Genomic DNA, 21,791 nt, shown 5'->3' with positions numbered 1-21,791 from the left:
TGTCTCATTGATCATTATATACTGACCCTCTATGTCTCTCTTTACCTGCCTTATCTTGAAATCTACTTTGTCTGATGTAAGTACTGTGACACCTGCTTACTTTTGTTTGACATTAGCTTGGATTATAGTCGTCCACCCCTTCACTCTGAGCTTGTATTTGTCATTGGAGCTGAGGTGTGTTTCCTGGAGGCAACAGATTGTTGGGTCTTGTTCTCTAATCCATCTTGCCACTCTGTGTCTTTTTATTGGAGAGCTCAATCCGTTTACATTGAGGGTGATTATTTATGTATGAGGGCTTAATGCTGCCATTCTGTCACTTGTTTTCTAGCTTTCCTGCATTTCCTTTGTTTCTTTTCCTGTGTGTTTTGGTCTACCCATTGACTTATGCAGTTTCTTATGCTGGGTTTCTTAGCTTTTTCCTTATTTATTTTTTGTGTCTGTGTTCTCTTTTTTAGTTTAGTCACTACCCTGAAGTTTGTATTCAGAATTTCGTGCATAACACAGTCCATTTTCTGATGGCCTCTTATTTCCTTAGTCTAACCTGATTCAGTCCCTTCCCTCCTCCCCTCCTAATTTATTATTGTCATCTCTTATTCCAACTTGTGTTGTGAGTTTGTGGTTAAAGTGATAAGATTGTCTTTGTTTTTGGTGTTTTCCTTCTCTTTATCCTAATGCTATAGTTGAATATTTGCTATCCTATTCTGATTCTATCTGTCTCCTTACTCTGTGTTTTGTGACCTCTTTCTCCTTTTTTTTCTTTTTTCAGGTATGAGGGCCTTCTTGAGGATTTCTTGTGGTAGGAGGTCTCGTGGCTATGAAGTCCCTTAGCTTTTGTTTGTCTGGGAAAGATTTAATTTCTCACTCATATCTGAAGGATAGTTTTGCTGGATAGAGTATTCTTGGCTGAAGATTTTTATCTTTTAAAGTTTTGAATATGTCATTCCAATCTTTCCTAGCTTGTAAGGTTTCTACAGAGAAATCCGCTGAAAGTCTGATAGGGGTTCCTTTGTGGGTTATTTTCTTCTGCCTTGCTGCCCTGAGTTTTCTTTCTTTGTCCTTCATTTTTGCCAGTTTTACTACTATATGCCTTGCAGTAGGTCTTTTTACATTGATGTATCTAGGAGATCTGAAAGCTTCCTCCACACACATTTCTCTTTCATTCCCTAGATTTGGGAAGTTCTCTGCTATTATTTCTTTGAGCATGCTTTCTGCTCCATTCTCCTTTTCTTCGCCCTCGGGGATATCTTTAATTCTTATGTTGCATTTCCTCATTAAGTCAGCTATTTCCTGGAGATTTTCTTCATTTCTTTTTCTTCTTAGTTATCTCTCTTCCTCTGTCTGGAGCCATTCAACCTGTCTATCTTTGATTATGCTGATTTGCTCCTCTATGGTGTCCACACGGGAATTCAGGGAATCCGTATTATGTTTTATTTCTTCCATTGTATTTTTCATCTCTAGCATTTCTGATTGATTCTTCTTTATAGTTTCAACCTCTTTGGTGAAGTAACTCCAGAACTCGTTGTCTTGTTTCTCTATATTTTCCTTTACCTCATTGAGTTTTCTGACGATAGCTATTCTGAATTCATTGTCATTTAGTTTATTTATTTCCAAGTCCTCAGGACATAATTCTGTGTTTTCATTGTTTTCCTTCTGGTCTGGAGCTTTTATGAATTGTTTGATGCCAGAAGAACGATTTTTTCCTCATAGTGACATTATTCAGTTGCAGTTACAGCCTGTCGCCACTAGATGGCGAGAGAGAGCCACGTATGCTGATCCCTCCGCCTTCAGAGGAGATGGTGTGGCACAGCATGGGTTGCTGGGGGGGAGGGCACTTTCTCTTGCGCGCAGACTCGGGTTTCCCCATCAGCTCTTGCTATCTGGTTCTGGCGTCTTGGCTTGATGAGGTCACCCCACGTGAAAGCTTTCACCCTGTTAGAGGGCTTCCCTCTAGGCTGCAAGGGCACTAGGGAGTCCTGAGTGATCCTGTGGTCGCACGACCTCTCCCCTACTCCTTCCCTTTGGAGCCTCCCAACAGCAGTGATCCCAGTCTTTAGGGGAGGGAGCAAAGTTCTCTCTTACCCCATTCCAGCTCCTCCAATGGGGGCCTCCAGCCACTCTGCCCTCCGTCGTTAGGCTGCTGTGGGTCTCCGAGGATTCCTGTGCTATTAGGATATTTTTTGTTGGAATATCATTGCTCCTTTTTGTTGCATGTTGGAGGGAAGAGAGTCCTGGGCAAGCTCACTCTGCCATGACGCTGACCTTACTCTAGGTTTTACTATTTTCAAGGAAGCTGAATTGTTGTGAAAATATTGTATGTGTGCTTTTCTGTGGCTTTTTGCGATCACATTGTTTGTAACATTTATGGAACAGTTTTAGTAACAATTATAAGAAATCAATAATAATATTTGAAGTAGCCAACAAGGAATAGTCACAAATATACTGAGACTAGCAAAGAAGCCAAAGAATCCATTACAGGTATTTTGGTAATTTTATATTAATTCAAGTATTACTTCGCCTCCTTTATCCACTGTTATATATATCTTATAGTAAGTTTGGGCAGACTCTTTTAATATAGTAATAAGATCTTCAGTCACCACTTGTAATGTTTTTTCAGGCCAGTTAGATTTTATTGAAATTGTGTCTTGTGGTTGATGTAGTTCTAATTCCCAAACCATTTGATCATCGATATCAATATTAGTGTAAGTCTTATTGTTTCTATGCAGTTGTATTTGACTAGCAAAGCCAGTATTACACCATATAGCAGTAGAGTTATGATAAAAAGTACTTTGATTATAATACAGGTCAGAAGGTTATGACAGGTATTTTGTAAACCTTCCCAAGAAAATTTTTCTTTATGCATATACTGTAAATTTGTCTGCATGGGTGCTGTTGTTATAGGCTGAGGAGAAGTAAATCTGGGTCTCTATAGCTGTTCAGGGCACAGCCACACCTTGCCAGAATTTGCAAATTTGTGTGGATAGAAGGTTCCAGTAGGAATTATTTGATATGAAGGGCCATCTTCCCCTAGCAGGGGGAATTCAATGTGCTCCCTATTCCTACTAATTGAACAACATCAGAGTTTGTTGTAAGTTTAGGTACTCAACTGTGAATTGCAGGATCCTTTAACAAATTTCCATAAGTTGGGCTATATAATTTCGATAGATATATATTGTGGGCTTCTGCCACGTGCAGTAAAGGCCATTGGCCCATTGCTACTTCCACTTCTATTTGAATTGAGATATCTAAGAGCCCTTGTCAGGTTACAGTACATGCTCTTTTCCATTGTTGGGTATGCGCATTTTCTGTCAAAATACATTCAGTTTGGTGCAACCATCTTATTAATGCTAAATCAGCCCAAGCAGATTCCAGACCTTTAGCTTTTTCTTGGAATAATAGTCCTTCCAATTTCCCTTTTTGTATTAGAATGTTTTTTTCTGATTGTCCTTTCTCATTAAAGATAAACTCAGCCTGTCCAAGAACACCTAACTCTGAGCCTATAGCTCCTAAAACTCACTTTTCCTTTGGGTCCAGTGCTGATTAATCCACCAAATATGTTGTTGCCATTGGAGACTAACAGCTTGGGTACAATTAGGACAAAGGTTTTGGACCCAAAAATGTTGAGCTACCCTCAGATTAATGTTAAATGGGTAGTATAACACCTGAGTATAACTTTGTTTGGGTATGCCATAAAGCTTCCCATACTCTTTCTGGGATTACAGTCAGATAAATTTAGGAGGGGAGGATAGAAAAGTGAGTCCAATATTGTCCAAGGTAGCAGGTGTAGTAAAGTGGTGTAAAAGTAAGAATACAGGTCTCGTCTTGAGTGCTGGGTGTGCTATCTCACACGTCCTCTGCTTCTTGGCCATGAGAGGGCGCTCTGGTTTTGGTTATTTTCAGCCACTTCTCTGACAGGTTCAGCAATGCATTTAGAAGTAGGATCTGGAGGGGTTTTTAGATGAGAAGCAGGTATCCATGAATCAATGTCTTGTAATTTAGATGTGCATGGGTCAGTGAAAAGTACCTGATATGATCCCTTCCAGTGAGGCTGGAGGGAGTTCTTTAACTGATATCTTTTCTGGTCTATGAAAACGCCTGGCTCTAGACTGTGGCCAACAGGATCCTTTAAATTGAAATCTAGGTAAACTTTTATCCTGTTGATGATAGGCTTGAGTATAAGACATTAGAGACTTAGAGTAGCTGGTCACACTAGCATAAGACAACAAGAGACCAGCAGAAGGTTGTGTACCAACAGACACTGACCTGCCAGTGACCATCCCATGTGGGGCCAGTTCATGTTTTCTAAGTGGGCAATGTGAGCAGTTGGCAAGACCAAATGCAATAACCTAGGCGTGGGGAATCCTGTCTATAGGTATATATCAAAACCTAAAAGTCAATTAATAGGATTAGAATCCAACATCTACAAAGGTGTATCATAGTGCTTTTTGCACAACTGCCCTCATTTCTTGCCAAAGATAATCACACTAAAACTAATTTGTTTGTATTAAAAACTTGGCCTGATTATTTATACAAGTGAAAATAAGAATACTCACTGAGAGTTTCTGAGTTCTGGAGAGATAAGGTAGGGAGAAAAAGTAAATGTTTCATCTTTGTTCACAAAGATGTGTTTTACCAAACTGTTCATAGCTTAAGAGAAAAGATTTCTTTAAATCTGGATAAAACAAAACATTAGAGCATCCTCCTTGCTTCATGTTGTCCTGTGTTATTAACATTTGATCTTGATCTTTTCTTAGCAGTTTTATGAAGCCATCAGTTTCTTTGTTAGAGTTCTGTAATTTCTTACCCAGCTCAGCTTTATGATCTGAAAGTTCATCAGAAACTTGTATTCTGGAATAAGTGTCAGAGCCCTTTCTATGAATCTTTCTGAAGATGAAACTTATTTGCAAAAGCATCAGAATAAAACAATAATTATCTATATAAGACAAAAGACTAAACATTATTATACAATTGACAAGGAAATTTGGCTATTTCTATAACAAATGTTTTACGACAATGACTCTATATCAAGACATATCAGAGTTTTAGAAATTTTGTATAATTTTTAGAACAGTTATATTAAAAACATTTACCCACACAATATAACCTAAAAGGATTTATTATCATTTATTTGACAGTGCTTCCAGTGCAATTTAATATACCAAATAAACCTAGTTAGTTTAGTATCTCCTTCTTTATTGAAAGAGAGAGCAAATTCCTAGAGAAGTCACATAGGCTTGCTGGAAAATCTCAAAGTTACTTAAGGTCTAAAGAAGGACTTTATTTTTAATTTGAATTTTGGGAAGGTTTAAAAAAATTATAAAAAGTTTTAGAACACTTGCTCAAATAGGATCATATGTCACTGTGAAACAGTGTTTAGTTATCCATTTAACCATGGTGACAATTAAAGATTGTCAGGAAAATACAAAAACTTAAGTCATTGTAAGAAAATTCTTAGCTCTTACAATAAAACACCTGATAAAAACAACACAGGAAATTAATTTTGATAATACATAAAATCCCTACCTTTTTGGTAGACTATTCAAAGGTGAAGAAAAATCCTTTTATAATGTCTGTATCAAGAGCAGACTAAAAGTCCAAGAAAATTTTATTTTAAGAGAAAGGAAACCAAATTTAATTTTTTCAGCAGCTTAGTTTTGATATTAAAACTCATTTGCTTAATTAATTCATTGTAATTCATTGTAACTTTAGCCAACTCATTCCTAGTTCTTTAGGGAAAATTTACCTTTCTTAACAAAACAGAGAAAAATATTGCCATTCCTTACACCTTCTTTACTGAAAATGTACATCTTACTTTCCTTGTATACAGAGATATTTTCCTTATTCTTTCACGTTAGCATCCTGTGGATGGGCAGACCTATAAATAATGTCTAGAAACATATGATTTCTCATAGAAAATTTCTCAGCATGACACAAAACATGTTTATTAGTAAACCCAAGTCTTTTTCCAGTTTCCAGGAAATAAGAAGCCAAAGGTAGAAATGACGTGATGTTTAAAAAGCATCTGTAAGGCTCCTCCAAAAATAAACAGAACTACCATATAACCCAACAAGTTTACTCAAAGTTAGATACCTAAGAGAATTGGAACAGGAACAAATGAATGGGTAAACAAAATGTGAGATACATAAATAGATGAATGTATATATATGAATTGTGTTATTCAGCCATAAAAAGGAATGAATTTCTGATACAGGCTACAATGCGAATGAACCTTCAAACATGCTAAGTGAAATACATGAGACACAAAACGACAATATTGTGTGATTACATTTCTATAAACTATCTAGAATAGGCAAATTTGTAGAGACAAACGTATTAGAGGTGACCAGGGCTGTGGGAGGGGGAGATATTGCATAATGGGTACAGAGTCTCTGTTTGAGATGATGAAAGTGTTTTGGAAATAGATAATGGTGAAGGTTGCTCATCACTGTGAAAGCACTAACTGCCACTGAATTGTACACCTTAAATATCGTTCAAATTATAAATTTACTGTTATGTATATTTTGCTGCAATTTTTTAAAAAAAGTATTTCTGAAATATGTTGGGAGGACGAGAAGTCCTAACGGAAGAAGATAATATGAAGGATTCAAAACCAAAATGTATTCCTCACCTCTCATTTTTCAAATGTAGGCTTCACCAAAAAGCCTGGGAACTTGTCTTTGTTTCTACTGAAACACATCGTCTGTGGCACTGAGCTAACAGGACAGCCTACTGGCTTCAGGGTGTGGAGAAAATGGGTGCCCGTGAGAGCCAGGTGTCCTTAACAGGAAGGGGCCCTTGTTACCACTGGGTGTTCAGACACCATGGCTGCTGGGAATGTTGCCTTCCCCTGTGAGCTTGGAGTTGGCGCTGTCCTTGGTGCAGAAAATCCCCTTAGGGACTTGGTCCCCAAGGACAGCCTGGAGTTCACAGCGTCAAGCCCAGGCTGGAACTTTTTGTGTTAGCCACATCTCTTTAGAGCTTTCTCGGGCTGGTAGACCAGCTACTCTTTCCCAATATTGAGAGCATGATATTGACATCGAAGTTGGTTTTTCCTCCCAAGTCTCTTCTTAGACCATTTCACTCAAAGTGAAGGCTTCCCTGATGAAGACCTAAGAGCCGTATTACTAGAATTGGCTGTCAGAAATGCTACCATATATTGTTGATGCAAAACTCAATGCACTCTGAGTTTCAAAGCATTCACTTCTGCTTGGGTAATGACTTAATTGAATGTAAGAATCTGGTTTAACACACTTCAGTGATTCACCAACCACCTTTACTAGTTGCTGCCCTAAGTTAGTTTTCCTTAACACAGTAATATTTCACTTTACTGTTTTGACATCCATAAGGCAACATCACTTCACTGCAACACCACCCACGTGCAATTGAGTACCTGATACATGCATCCTGATGTTGTGAACAATGATAGAAAAGATTACATCATCTCTTTAAGACACCATTTCCTTAGACACCTGGTTTCATCTTGATTTTGTTTAAAAGATTTATAGCAAAGGGCTCTTTCAAAGGTGGATTCTTTCTCCTTTCACTAGTCATGCTTACAATTCCCAAACACCCTTCAAATAATGCTAAATAGAAAGAGCTTGTGGGACAACCCTATTTGTCCATTCACCATAAGACAAAGTAGATTCTAGCACCTACAAATCATTAAATATATTTTTAAAAAAACTCCTTCATAGTCATATCAGTTAGTAAACAAAGCATATTCCTAGTCTCCAATCAGTTTACTTGCCAACATCTAAAATGGTGTTAAATAAACTAAGACGGTGAGTCCCCAGTCTGTCAGGCCTGTTTCAGGTGGCGCTCTTGTAATCACAGGTATCCAACTGGCTGAGTTGAAGTTTGCTCAGAAACAAACAGTTTCCTGGCCAATTTTCTGCTTTCCTTTCCTGCTGACCCCATCCTGCCAGGTGCACGCCTGACTAGACACATCATGAAAATGACGTCCTGGGTGACTGGTTTGTTCTTTTCTTTTCTTTGTTCTTAAGAAAATAATTCAGGCTTCATTATTTATTTCTTATTTCTGGTTTATTTTTGAGGAAACAGCAAGATATGGTGAGAAAAACAACTTGGAATTCGAATTGACTCTGAAATCTAACTCTGCCACTCACATAGCTCAGGCCAACCTCTGGCATCTTTGTTTTCTCACTAAGACCACACAGCCATAAGGACTGCTCCATTATGTTTTAGTGAAGAAAATAGAAAAAGGTATATGAGACTGCTTTCATACCTTACAGAGAGCTATACAATAGAAGCCAGTATTGTTATTCTAAGTAAAGTTGATAAACTGTAACTTAAAGAAAATGAAAATAAACAAAAGAGGACTAGATCTCGTCAAGATGGCAGTGTAAGCAGACTCTGAACTCATCCTCTCCCATGCACACAACCAGGTTACAACTATTTTGGAAAAATCAGCCTGGATAGAAAACTGAAAACTGGATAAAAAGAACCCCCACAACAAGGGACAGTCCTGACTAAGGCGGAAGAGGCAGAAATTCCTGCTGGTGAGGAAAAAAGCCACCTTTGGGAGCAGCGGAGCCTCTCATCTGGCCAGGTGGGAGACACCCTAAGGTACGCAGCCCTCTCTGGAGGAGTGAGTTCCGGAGCGGGGGCCAATACTGCTCTGAGCATACATCAGACTCAGCCTGACTGAGACAAGGGTCTTATTATCTGTCCTCACGGGCTATTAACTGCAGCGAGGATACCCCTAGAAAAGCTGTCAGCTGAAAGCCGAAAAGACCCGAGCCTTAAAGAACCCACTCACAAACTCACTCATTGCAGCAACCTAAATTTACCAGAGAGAAGGCTGACAGTCTTTTGGTGAAACGAGACTCATCTGGTGGGCCCTGGGGGCATTTTGGTCAGAAGAGGGACCTCTCCAGAGACTGAGACATTGGTGGGGGCCATTGTTCTGAACTGGTCCAAGTGTGCTGACACAGACCCCAGTGGGCACCATTGAGGTTCTTCCCTTGGCCTGTTAGCCTAGGGATCTGCCACACCCACTAGAGCACAGATTCTATCCAGTTCAGGCAGGGCAGGCAGCCCACCCTAGGGACTGGCCCCATCCAACAGTAAGCCCTCAGGCTACTTTTTGACCTAAGTTGACTGGGTGGCTTGATCCTCTGTAGGCAGGTGAGTGTGTCTGCCTCTGTGGGGCATGGCCTGTGTGAGGACCAGGTGAACTGTGGGGGCCATTGGTGGAGAGGTGGGGGCCTCTGCAGTGTGGCATTGGGGTGCACTCCAGGGGGTTTAGAAGTGTGCATGGACCAGGACTGTGTTGATAATGTGTGTGGTCCTGTGGGGGGTGAGGCTTATCAGCAGCAGAAGACCTATGCTTCACAAATAGCCATAGAAAGGATCAGCCCCACCTACCAAAGCCTGAAACAATCGAGTGCTCCCATGCCTAGGGCCAGCCCCACATGGCTGCACTCCTAAGAGAACTGATAACAGCCTTGTAGTCCTGAGGCCTATAGCAACTGTAAGCCCCTGAGCCTAGCAACCAACTACACTGGGTACCAACCCAATTAAGAGGAAAACTGCAATAGGAGTGTGCTGATAGACTTTGTAGCCAATGGTGCTGAGGCTCCCCAAACCGGATTTACCTACAGCTGGCCAGAGAAGGAAAGACTAAACTCCCTGCGTACCTGCAGTAAGAGCAACCCTGCCACAGCAGAAAGACACAAGTAGCCCACAAAGTGCTCACTCCTGGATCATTTGGACTGGTGACAAGAGGGAAGCACACTGCTGGGCCTCATAAGGCATCTCATACATAAGGCCACTTCTCCAAGATCAGGAGACATAGCTGACTCACCTAATACATAGAAATAAGCACAGAGAAAGAGGCATAATGAGGAGACAAAGGAATACTTTCCAACCAAGGGAACAGGACAAAACCCCAGGAAAAGGACTAATGAAACAGAAATAAGTGACCTACATGATGAAGAGTTCAAACAAACTATCACGAGGATGTTCACAGATATTGGGAGAAGACTGGATGAACACAGTGAGCTCATCAACAAAGAATTGGAAAGTATAAAAAAGAACCAATCAGAAATGAAGAATACAATACTGGAAATGAAAAATTCACTAGAGGGACTCAATAGCAGATTAGAGAATGCAGAAGAATGGGTCAGCGAGCTAGATAAAAGACTAGAGGAAATCACCCAAGCTGAACAGAGAAAAGAATTAGACAGAAAGAGAACAATCTAAGGGAACTCTGGGACAATATCAAGTGTGCCAACATTCGTATTATAGATGTCTCACAAGGAGAAGAGAGAGACAAAGGGGCAGACAAATTATTTGAAGAAATAATAGATGAAAATTTTCCTAACCTAAGGAAGGAAACAGACATCCAAGTACAGGAAGCACAGAGAGTTCCAAAGAAGATAAGCCCAAAGAGGCCCACACCAAGACATATTATAATTAAAACGTCCAAAATTAAAGATAAAGAGAGAATCCCAAAAGCAGCAAGAGAAAGGCAACAAGTGACATACAAAGGAAAGCCCATAAGGCTATCAGCGGACATCTCAGCTGAGACCCTACAGGTGAGAAGAGAATGGCATGCTGTATTTAAAGTGCTAAAAGGAAAAAACCTACAGCCAAGAATACTCTATCCATCAAGGTTGTCATTCAGAATGGAAGGAGAGATAAAGAGCTTCCTAGACAAGCAAAAATTAGAGGAGTTTATGACCAGGAAACCATTTCTACAAGAAATGCTGAGGGGACTTATTTAAATGGGAAAGTGATGACCACAAATAGAGATTAAAAAATCATCAAAAAACAAAAAACCCAAAAAAAAGCCAGGCAATAAAATCGCTTGTTATGGTAAAAATATAGTAAAGTTGGCAGATAACTACCTATGAAGATAAGATGAAGTTTAAAAGACAAATGTACTAAAATCACCTATTTCAATGATAAGAGGGTAATGAGTAGACACACACTAAACAAGAGACTATATATGATTTCAAAAACATAAAATGTGGGAGGAGGGGAGTGAAAAAGTAGAGCTTTTAGGAAGAGGTCAAGCTAAAAAGTCTATCAACTCGATATAGACTGTTATATTCATGGGATATTAAATAGGATCCTCATGGTAATCACAAATCTGAACCCATAATAAGTAAGCAAAAAAGTAAGACAAAAGAAATTCAACATATTACTAAAGAAAGCAATCAAACCACAGGGAAGAGAGCAAGAGAAAAAGAAAGGAACAGAGTAGAACTCCTAAAACACCCAGAAAAAAAGTAACAAAATGGCAATAAATACATATTTATCAATAGCTACTTTAAATGTCAATGGACTAAATGCTCCAATCAAAAGGCATAGGGTGGCCAATTGGATAAAAAAAACAAGACCCACATATATGCTGCATACAAGAGATACACTTCAGACCTAAAGATACTCACAAACTGAAAGTGTAAGGATGGAAAAAGATATTCCATGCAAATGGCAAAGAAAAGAAATTAGGGGTAGCAATACTTATATCAGACAAAATAGACTTTAAAACAAAAACTGTAACAAGAGACAAAGACGAGCACTCCATAATGATAAAGGGAACAATCCAACAAGAATATATAACACTTGTAAATATCTTTGGACCCAACAGAGGAGCATCTAAATATATAAAGCAATTATTAACAGACATAAAAGAAGAAATAGACAGTAACACAATAATAGTAGGAGACTTTAACATTCCACTTACACCAATGGATAGATCATCCAAACAGAAGATCAATAAGGAAACACAGGCCTTAAATGACACATTTGACCAGATGGACTTCGTAGATATATAGAGAACATTCCATCCAAAAATCACAGGATATGCATTCTTTTCAAATGCACATGGAACATTCTACAGGATTGATCACCTATTAGGCCACAACACAAGTCTCAATAAATTTGAAAAGATCAAAATAATACCATGCATCTTTTCTTACCACAAAGATATGAAACTAGAAGTCAACTACAGGAAGAAAACCAGAAAAGCCACAATAATGTGGAGATTAAACACAATGCTACTGAACAACGACAGGGTCAATGAAGAAATCATAGGAGAAATAAAAAATTCCTGGACACGAAAATGAAAATATGACATGCCAAAATCTATGGGATACTGCATAAGCAGTTCTAAGAGGGAAGTTTATAACAATTCAGGCCTACCCCAACAAAGAAGAAAAATCCCAAATAAACAATCTAACAGTGCATCTAAAGGCACTGGAAAAAGAAGAACAAAGCCCAAAATTGGCAGGAGGAAGGAAATAATAAAAACTAGAGCAGAAATAAATGAAATAGACACTAAAAAACAGTAGAAAAAATTAATGAAATCAAAGAGCTGGTTCTTTGAAAATATAAAGAAAATTGACAAACCCTTAGCTAGACTCACCAAGAAAAGAGAGAGAAGCCTCCAAGAAATAAAATCAGAAATGAAAGAGGAGAAATTACAATGGACATCTCAGAAATACAAAAGATAATAAGAGAATAATATGAAAAGCTATATGCCAACAAATTGCATAATCTAGAAGACATGGATAAATTCTTAGAAACATACAACCTTCCAAAACTGGAACAAGAAGAAGTAGAGAATTTGAATAGAGCAATCACCAGTAAGGAGATTGAAACAGCAATCAAAAACCTCCCAAAAAATAAAAGTCCAGGACCAGATGGCATCTCTGGTAAATTCTACCAAACATTCAAAGACAACTTAATACCTATACTTCTCAAACTATTCCAAAAAATTGAACAGGATTCGAAGCTTTCTAACTAATTGTACAAAGCCAACATCATCCTGATATCAAAACCAGACAAGGACAACACAAAAAAAGAAAATTACAGCTCAATGTCACTCTTTACCATCAATGCAAAATTCCTCAACAAACAATAGCAAATTGAATACAACAATACATTTAAAATATCATACATCATGATCAAGTGGGTTTCATTCCAGGCATACAGGCATGGTTCAACATCCGCAAATCTATCAACGTGATAGACCGCATTAACAAAATGAAGAATAAAAATCACATGATCATCTCAATAGAAGCAGAGAAAGCATTTGACAAGATTCAGCATCCATTTATGATAAAAACTCTGAATAAAATGGGTATAGAGGGAAAATACCTCAACATAATAAAGGCCATATAAGAGAAACCCACAGCTAATATCATTCTCAACGGAGAAAAAGTGAAAGCTATCCCTCGAAGAACAGGAACCAGACAAGGATGCCCACTGTCACCACTCTTATTTAACATAGTATTGGAAGTCCTAGCCAGAGCAATCAGGCAAGAAAAAGAAATAAAAGGGATCCATATTGGAAAAGAAGAAGTGAAACTGTCACTTTTTGCAGACGACTTGATTTTATATATAGAAAACCCTAAAGAATCCACAAAAAAGTGTAGAAATAATAAATGAATACAGTCAAGTCGCAGGATTCAAAATCAACACACAAAAGTCGGTTGCATTTCTATACACTAACAACAAAGTAGCAGAAAGAGAAATTAAGAATACAATCCCATTTACAATTGCAAAAAAAAAAAGAATAAAATACCTATTAATAAACTTAACCAAAGAGGTGAAAGATCTGTACACCGAAAACTATAAAACACTGTTGAAAGAAATGGAAGAAGACACAAAGAAATGGAAAGATAGTCTGTGCTCTTGGATTGGAAATATTAACATAGTTAAAATGTCAATACTTCCTAAAGCAATCTATAGATTCAATGTCAACCCTATCAAAGTTCCAGTATTTTTCCCAGAAAGAGAACAAAGAATCCTAAAATTTATAGGGAACAACAAAAGACCCTGAATAGCCAAAGGATTCCTGAGAAAAAAAGAACAAAGCTGGAGGTATCACACTCCCTGATTTCAAAATATACTACAACGCTATAGTAACCAAAACAACATGGTACTGGCACAAAAACAGACACACAGATCAATGGAACAGAATCAAGAACCCAGATATAAACCCACACATTTGTGGACAGATAATATTCAACAAGGGAGCCAAGAGCATACAATGGACAAAGGAGAACCTCTTCAATAAACGGTGTTGGGAAAACTGGACAGCCACATGCAAAAGAATAAAAATAGACCATTACCTACACTATGCACAAAAATCAACTCAAAATGGATTAAAGACTTGAATGTAAGACCCGAAACCATGACACTTCTAGAAGAAAACAGGCAGTATGCTCTTTGACATCGGTCTTAGCGGCATATTTTCAAGTACCATGTCTGACTGAGAAAAAGAAAAAATCAACAAATTGGACTACATCAAACCAAAAATCTTCTGCACAGCAAAGGAAATCATCAGCAAAACGAAAAGACAACCTAACAATTGGGAGAAGATATTTGCAAATCGTATGTCAGATAAGGGGTTAATATCCAAAGTATACAAAGAACTCATACATCTCAACAACCAAAAAAACAACAAAGCAATTAAAAATGGGCAACAGATTTGAACAGAGATTTCTCCAAAGAAGATATACGGATGGCCAACAGGCATATGAAAAGATGCTCAACATCATTAGCTATCAGGCAAATGCAAATCAAAACTACAATGGGATATCACCTTAGTCTGGTCAGAATGGTTATAGTTAACAAGACACGAAACAACAAGTGTTGGAGAGGATGTGGAGAGAAGGGAACCCTAGTACACTGCTGGTGGGAGTGCAAACTGGTGCAGCCACTATGGAAAGCAGTATGGAGTATCCTCAGAAAATTAAGAATAGATCTACTTTATGATCCAGCTATTCCACTGCCGGGTATTTATGCAAAGAACGTGAAAACACAAATGCGTAAAGATACATGCACTCCTATGTTCATTGCAGGATTATTCATAATAGCTAAGACTTGGAAGTAACCTAGGTGCTCATCAAGGGATGAATGGATAAAGAAGATGTGGTATATATACCTGATGGAATACTACTCAGCCATAAGAAATGATGAAATCTGGCCATTTGTGACAACATGGAGGGACTTTGAGAGTATTATGCTAAGTGAAATGAGTCAGAGGGAGAAAGTCAAACACCATATGATCTCACTCATAAGTAGAAGGTTAAAACAACGACAAGCAAACACATAGCACTGGAGATTGGATTGGTGGTTACCAAAGGGGAAGAGGGGAGGGGAGAGGGCAGAAGGGGTGATTAGGCTCCCATGTGAGGTGATGGACTATATTTAGTTTTTGGGTGGTGAACATGATGTAATCTACACAGAATTCAAAATATATTACGATGTATATCTGAAAGCTATATACTGTTATAACCCAATGTTACTGCAATAAAAAAATAAATATAAAAAAAGAAAATGATCAAATCTTATTAGCTGGGGTCTGGAAGTACAACTTTTAGGTTTCCAACATTTCAAGGATCAGTATTCAACAAAACTTAAGGAAAGACAACTGGAAACAACTGGAAACCTCTTCAATATCTATCCAAGTATCCTACAGCCATACAATGGTTACTGACTAAGAGTGAAAACTAATGGGGATGTTTCTACCATAAAACCTGATAGGAAATTATGTCCAAGATATCTTAATAAAAAGAAACAAGTTGCACAATCATATGTGCAGTATATTTCAATTTTTAAAAAGACTGTCTCTCACTTGGTATTTCTCTTAGTTTTCCTCACCTCAATTATTTTATACCCTGGAAATTCTCTTTCATTCTTCCCTTAAAATTGTCAAAACTGCTGTGAAAACACTATGGCTGCATGCAAGGCAATCTGATCACCTGAGGAAAGTACATGCTGGTATAGTATGGATGTCGTCCACCTGCCACCCGTCACAATGTCTGTAATTGCCTTCTGTGAGTGGCTCACCCAAAACAGAAAAAATACTCTGTATCTACCTGTACCGATGCTGCACAGGTTATGCATGGAGAGAAACAGACTGTGGTAAATATCAACAACTTCAAGTTGCTAGGAGGATCCATTCTGCTATTTCTTCAAGTTTCTGTATTTAAAATTTTTCAAACTAAAAAGTTGGGAAAAGAAATAAATGTCACCTGGACTTTAAACACCTCAAAACTTCTTGGTGCAAGTGGATTTACTACACCGATTTGACTGGTTTAGGGGCATAATGGCCACTCAATTTTAAGACCTTTAAAGTTGTCCAGGTAAATTGTCCTATTCTAATATCTGAGAAATTATTTACAAGTATGTGTCTTTCTGATTCCTTTGTATTATTTCTTGATGTGCTAGAATAAAATCTAGCTTTTATTTAAAAAATAAAAACAGGAGACTTCAACTAGTATAATTTCCTTAATGTTTTAAAATGGGCCAAAGTAAGACTATGTTCTACACACCAATTTTATGTAACTCTGCTTTAAGAGCTAGGCAAGGGGCTGGCCCCATAGCCGAGTGGTTAAGTTCGAGCGCTCCACTACGGCGGCCCAGGGTCTCTCTGGTTCGGATCCTGGGCACGGACATGGCACCACTCATCAGGCCACATTGAGGCTGCATCTCCACATACTACAAATAGAAGGACCCACAACTAAAATATACAACTATATACTGGGGGGCTTTGGGGAGAAAAAGCAGAAAGAAAAAAAAAGATTGGCAACGATTGTTAGCTCAGGTGCCAATCTTTAAAAAAAAAAAGCTAGGCAAAATATAGGGCTTGATCATTGATAATTATCAACATAACATTTCATCGGTCTCTATCAACTTCTATATGCATATGCTTAAGTTCTTGAAATACAGAGAGTAGAAAATACTTTGGCTTTTCTGCAGTCAGGTCATTGATAAAGTGACCTAGGGGGCCTTTCATGGTCCCGTCATACGAAGAGTCTCCTGAAAGAAGAGGGAGCTGCCTTCCCTTTGGGCAACTCTCCACAGCTTTGGTTGAAAGAAGGGCATTCCTGTCCTTCCCAGTTGATATCTCATAGAAACTCGTACCTTTCTTGCAGAAAAGCTGGCCAGCTTTCCAGCTGTCTCCAAAAAGCCTGTTTAATTCAGAGTATTGTAGATTTCCAATTGCTGATTTTTTCAGGATTTTTTGCAATGTTGAGAAATACCAATTTTTTTTAAACTATTGCATCTTGATTCCTGTGTCAATAGTTGTACTTTGTGCCACTTGGCCTGTGCATCTGATTTCCCATGAACTTTTTTTCCCTTTTCCCTTAGATTCTGAAATATGTGAAGTGCTTCGCTGGACCCAATATTATGGCCATGCATACAATGCTGAAAAACAAACCTCCAGATTCCAGTAAAGGGCTCTTGTTTGTTAAAGAGAAGCAAAAAAAAGACTGTTTCATTAGTGTACATAAAGATGATGTTCTATCCACAGACATGTGCAGAACTGCTAAACTTTGCCTGAATGAATACACATACTTCTATTTGATTCTTCAAGTAGCTTCCATCACAGCAACTTTGAAGTGTAATGGTGATTTCAGATGTTCACTGTAGAATTATTGCTGGATTTTTAGATGAATAGCTTCTCAAAAATGCAGTTCTGTGAACAGGACTGCTGATATGCTGCAAATGCCTATTATTGAGCATCTCTGAGCTTTGTTAACCATGTCACCTGTGATAGTGCAGATTTTGCCTTCCTGATTGGAAGACATTACTGGTAATAAAAAAAATTAAAATTATTCTTAAAATCAGTTATTACAGTTGTTCTTAAAATTTTTGTGCTTGCTAAAATGGAGCTTCTAAGACCTCACCCCCGATAGACTGATTCAGAAGGTAGAACCCAGGAATCTGCATTTTATGAACCATCAGCAGAGAGTCTAACGCAGGTGGCTCTTTGGTTACACTGGGAAATTCAGCTCTACCAGCAGCAGTAAATCGGCCGTTAGAGATCCTTCCTCCTTTTCTACCTTTTCTTCCTCATGATGCCTGGAGTGTTTCTGTGACAGGCCTGCAGCTTAACATCACCAAGTCCGACCCTCCCCGAATGTCTTGTCCGGAGAGCAGGTGGCCAGAGAACCAATTCAGAGAGGAAAACTAGGGGAAATGTAAATGTGGTCATGGTGTCTCCAAAAAAATTTGGCCTTTTATTTATTTAGTTCATTAGTTAATTAATATTTTTCACATGACACAATTAGAAGGCTATCAGAGTACCTCTAATTTGATCACTGTCTTCAATTTAATGAATCAAACTTGTTTTGGATACTAGGCTCTGTGCCCAAACCACAATTACAAAGAATAAATAACAAAAGAGCTGATGACATATGTACGACCTGCTAGAAAATGCTGTGTGTAAGTCCTCAGCTACCAAAAACCCGGAGAAAAGTATAGGATCTGGATCACCATGTTGATTTGATTTTCCAATTTGGTGTTTATCTCTTGAAGCTGATTTTCTAAGTGGGTTTCACTGTTTTTTGTTTTTTTTTTCTTTTTCCCCGCAGGGATAGTCATTGCTCTGGTTTTTCAGCTGGAGGAGAAGAATTCTAAGATTTGAGCATCTTTTAAGAGCAGATTCCATTTCAGGCAAGGAGACATCTCATCAACCCTTGCACCAGGATCTGTACTATTTCCCCTTCAGGCCCAGCAAGAACATTGTGCTTGGACGGCCATGGAGCACATTGACGGGAACCATGGCTGTCTGGCTGTGTTCCCAGGCTCACACAAACGCTCCCTGAAGACACAGGATTATCCCCAGTGGGAGGCAGTTCTGCCTAGGGGCTGAGTCTTGATCAGAATCTTTTATTGTTTTGATTTCACACAGTACCATAAAGAGCTTTACCAGTGAAATGAAAGAAATTTATTTTCTTTCAGATCAAAACATTGTTCTAGGATTTCCAATGAGGTCAGGGAAAATTGAAGGATGTCAGATAAAATAATGACCATTTTTGTTCTTTCAACAGGTGTTTGAAAGCCAACCAACATGGGCAACTTTGGTAGGTGCTGGTAGGACCTGAGATTATAAAGCCTAATTGCAGAATAAGATACAAACATGGCCTCTCCAGATGTGTGTCACAAGTGCCAAGCAAGTCTTACATCGACTGATGGCCCTCAGAGTAAGGAAGAGGAGGGTTCATCTCCTCCAGCTGGAGAGACCAGTAGAGGCTCTGAGGAGCCACCACTTATATTTGTGGCTGTTCTACAGTTTATCAATTCAGCTGCTGATGCTGGAGGACTATTAAATGCTTTGGGGCCCATGAATGATGAGATCGAATTTGTTCATTGATAATCTTGGGGTCTGGGGAAGGATGTATAGAAGGTGTAGGAGTCCAGACGCAGAGAAACTAGAGAGGAGATGATTAGCATTTTAGGTATAAGACAACAAGGTCCTGAAACCCCATAATGATGGTCAGAATGGGGAGAGCACTTGTTGTTAAGTCAGGACGAATGAATGTGGTTCTGGAAGAAGTAAAGAACATGGCTTTAAGGACTTCTGTCTCAATTACAGGCATACCTCATTTTTGTGCTTCACTTCATTGCTCTTTGCAAATGTTGCATTTTCACAAATTGAAGGTTTATGGCAACCTCACATGGAGCAAGTCTATTGGCGCCATTTTTCTAACAACATCTATTCATTTTCTGTCTTTTTGTCACGTTTTTGTAATTTTCCCAATATTGCAAACTTTTTCATTATTATTCATTATAGTAATCTGTGATCTTAATGTTACTTTTGTAATTGTTTCATGTCACCATGAACCATGTCCATATAGGACCCCAAATTTAATCGATAAATGTTGTGTGTGTTCTGACTGCACCCCCGACCAGCTGGTCCCCCATCTCTCTCTCATCAGGCCTCCTTGTTCCGGGAAACACAACAGTATTGAAATTAGGCCAATTAATGACTCTACAATGGCCTCTAAGTGTTCAAGTGAAAGGAAGAGTCACTTGTGTCTCACTTTAAATCAAAACATAATAATGCTTAAGCTTAGTGAGGAAGGCATGTCAAAAGCTGGGGTAGCCCCAAAGCTAGACCTCTTGTGCCATGCAGTTAGCCTTGTTGTGAATGCCAAGGAAAGGTCCTTGAAGGAAATTAAGACTTCTACTCCAGTGAACACACGAATGAGGAGAAAGGGATACAGTCTTATTGCTGACATGGAGAAAGTTTTAGCGGTGTGGATAGAAAATCAAACCAGCCACAACATTCCCTTAAGCCAAAGCCTAATCCAGAGCAAAGCCCTAAATCTCTTCAATTCCATGAAGGCTGAGAGAGGTAAGGAAGCTGCAGAAGAAAGGTTGGAAGCTAGCAGAGGTTGTTTCATGAGGTGGAAGGAAAGAAGCCACCTCCATAACATAAAAGTGCAAGGTGAGGCAGCAGGTGCTCATGCAGAAGCCACAGCAAGTCATCTGGAAGCTCTAGCTAAGGTAATTCATGACGGTGGCTACACTAAACAACAGATTTTCACTGTAGACCAAACAGCCTCACACTGGAAAATACCATCGAAGACTTTCACGCTAGGAGAAGTCAATGCCTGGCTTCCAAGTTTCAAAGGACAGGTTGACTCTCTTGTTAAGGACAAATGCAGCTGATGACTTTAAGTTGAAGTCAATGCTCACTTACCATTCCGAAAACCCTAGGGTCCTTAAGAATGATGCTAAATCTACTCTGCCTGTGCTCTACAAATGGAACAACAAAGCCTGGATGACAGCGTATCTGTTTACAAGGTGGTTTCCTGAATATTTTAGCCCACTCTTGAGAACTGCTGCTCAGAGAAAAGATTCCTTTCAAAACATTACTGCTCTCTGACAAAGCACCTGGTCACTCAAGAGCTCTGATATATAGATGCACAATGAGATTAATGTTGTTTTCCTGCCTCCTAAGACAACATTGATCCTGCAGCCCATAAACCAAGGAGTAATTTCAGCTTTCAAGTCTTATTTAAGAAATACATTTCACAAGGCTATAGCTGTCATGGAGTGATTCCTCTGATGGATTTGGGCAAAGTCAGTTGAAAACCTCCTGGAAGGGATTCCCCATTCTAGATGCCATTAAGCACATTCATGATTCATGGGAAGATGTCAAAATAACAAAATTACCAGGAGTTTGGAAGAAGTTGATTCCAACCCTCATGGATGACTTTGGGGGGTTCAAGACTTCTTTGGAAGAAGTAACTGCAGATGTGGTGGAAATAGCAAGAGAACTAGAATTAGAAGTGGAGCCTGAAGACATGATGTAGTGCTGCAATTTCATGATCAAATTTTAACAGGTGAAGAGTTACTTATGGATGAGCAAAGACAGCTGTTTCTTGAGATAGAATCTCCTCCTAGTAAAGCTGCTCTGAAGACTGTTGAAATGACAACAAAAGATTTAGAATACTGCATAAACTTAGTTGATAGAGCAGTGGCAGGGTGTCAGAGGATTAATTCCAGTTTTGAAAGAAGTTCTACTTTGGATAGAATGTTATCAAACAGCATTGAATGCTACAGGGAATCATTCAGGAGAGGAAGAGTCAATCGTGGGGCAAAATTCATTGTTCTTATTTTAAGAAATTGCCGTAGCTACCCCAACTTCAGCAACCACCACCTCGATCAGTGAGCAGCCATCAACTTCAAGACAAGATACTCCACCAACAAAAAGGTTACAACTCACTGAAGGCTCAGAGGATGGTGAGCATATTTTAGCAATAATGTTTTTTTTTTTCCTGAGGAAGATTTGCCCTGAGCTAACGTCTATTGCCAATCTTCCTCTTTTCACTTGAGGAAGATTTGCCCCAAGCTAACATCTATGCCAATCTTTCTCTATTTTGTATGTGGGCTGCCACCACAGCATGGCTGCCGACAGGTGGTATAGGTCTGCACCAGGGAACTGATCCTGGGCCACTGAAGCAGAGCACACCAAACTCAAACACCAGGCCACGGGACTGGCTGCAATAAAGTATTTT

The 21,791-nt window shown here is 38.9% G+C and overlaps 1 pseudogene; it reads left to right on the top strand.

Moving 5' to 3' along the window:
* The window catches only part of LOC100146464 (phytanoyl-CoA dioxygenase, peroxisomal-like), a 53,284-nt pseudogene that overhangs the window by 6,363 nt on the left and 25,130 nt on the right, over nucleotides 1-21,791 (top strand).

The sequence above is a fragment of the Equus caballus genome, chromosome 29 (genome assembly GCF_041296265.1).
Source record: "Equus caballus isolate H_3958 breed thoroughbred chromosome 29, TB-T2T, whole genome shotgun sequence".
NCBI classification, from domain to species: Eukaryota; Metazoa; Chordata; class Mammalia; order Perissodactyla; family Equidae; genus Equus; species Equus caballus.
This window is presented reverse-complemented; position numbering and strand designations above follow the sequence as displayed.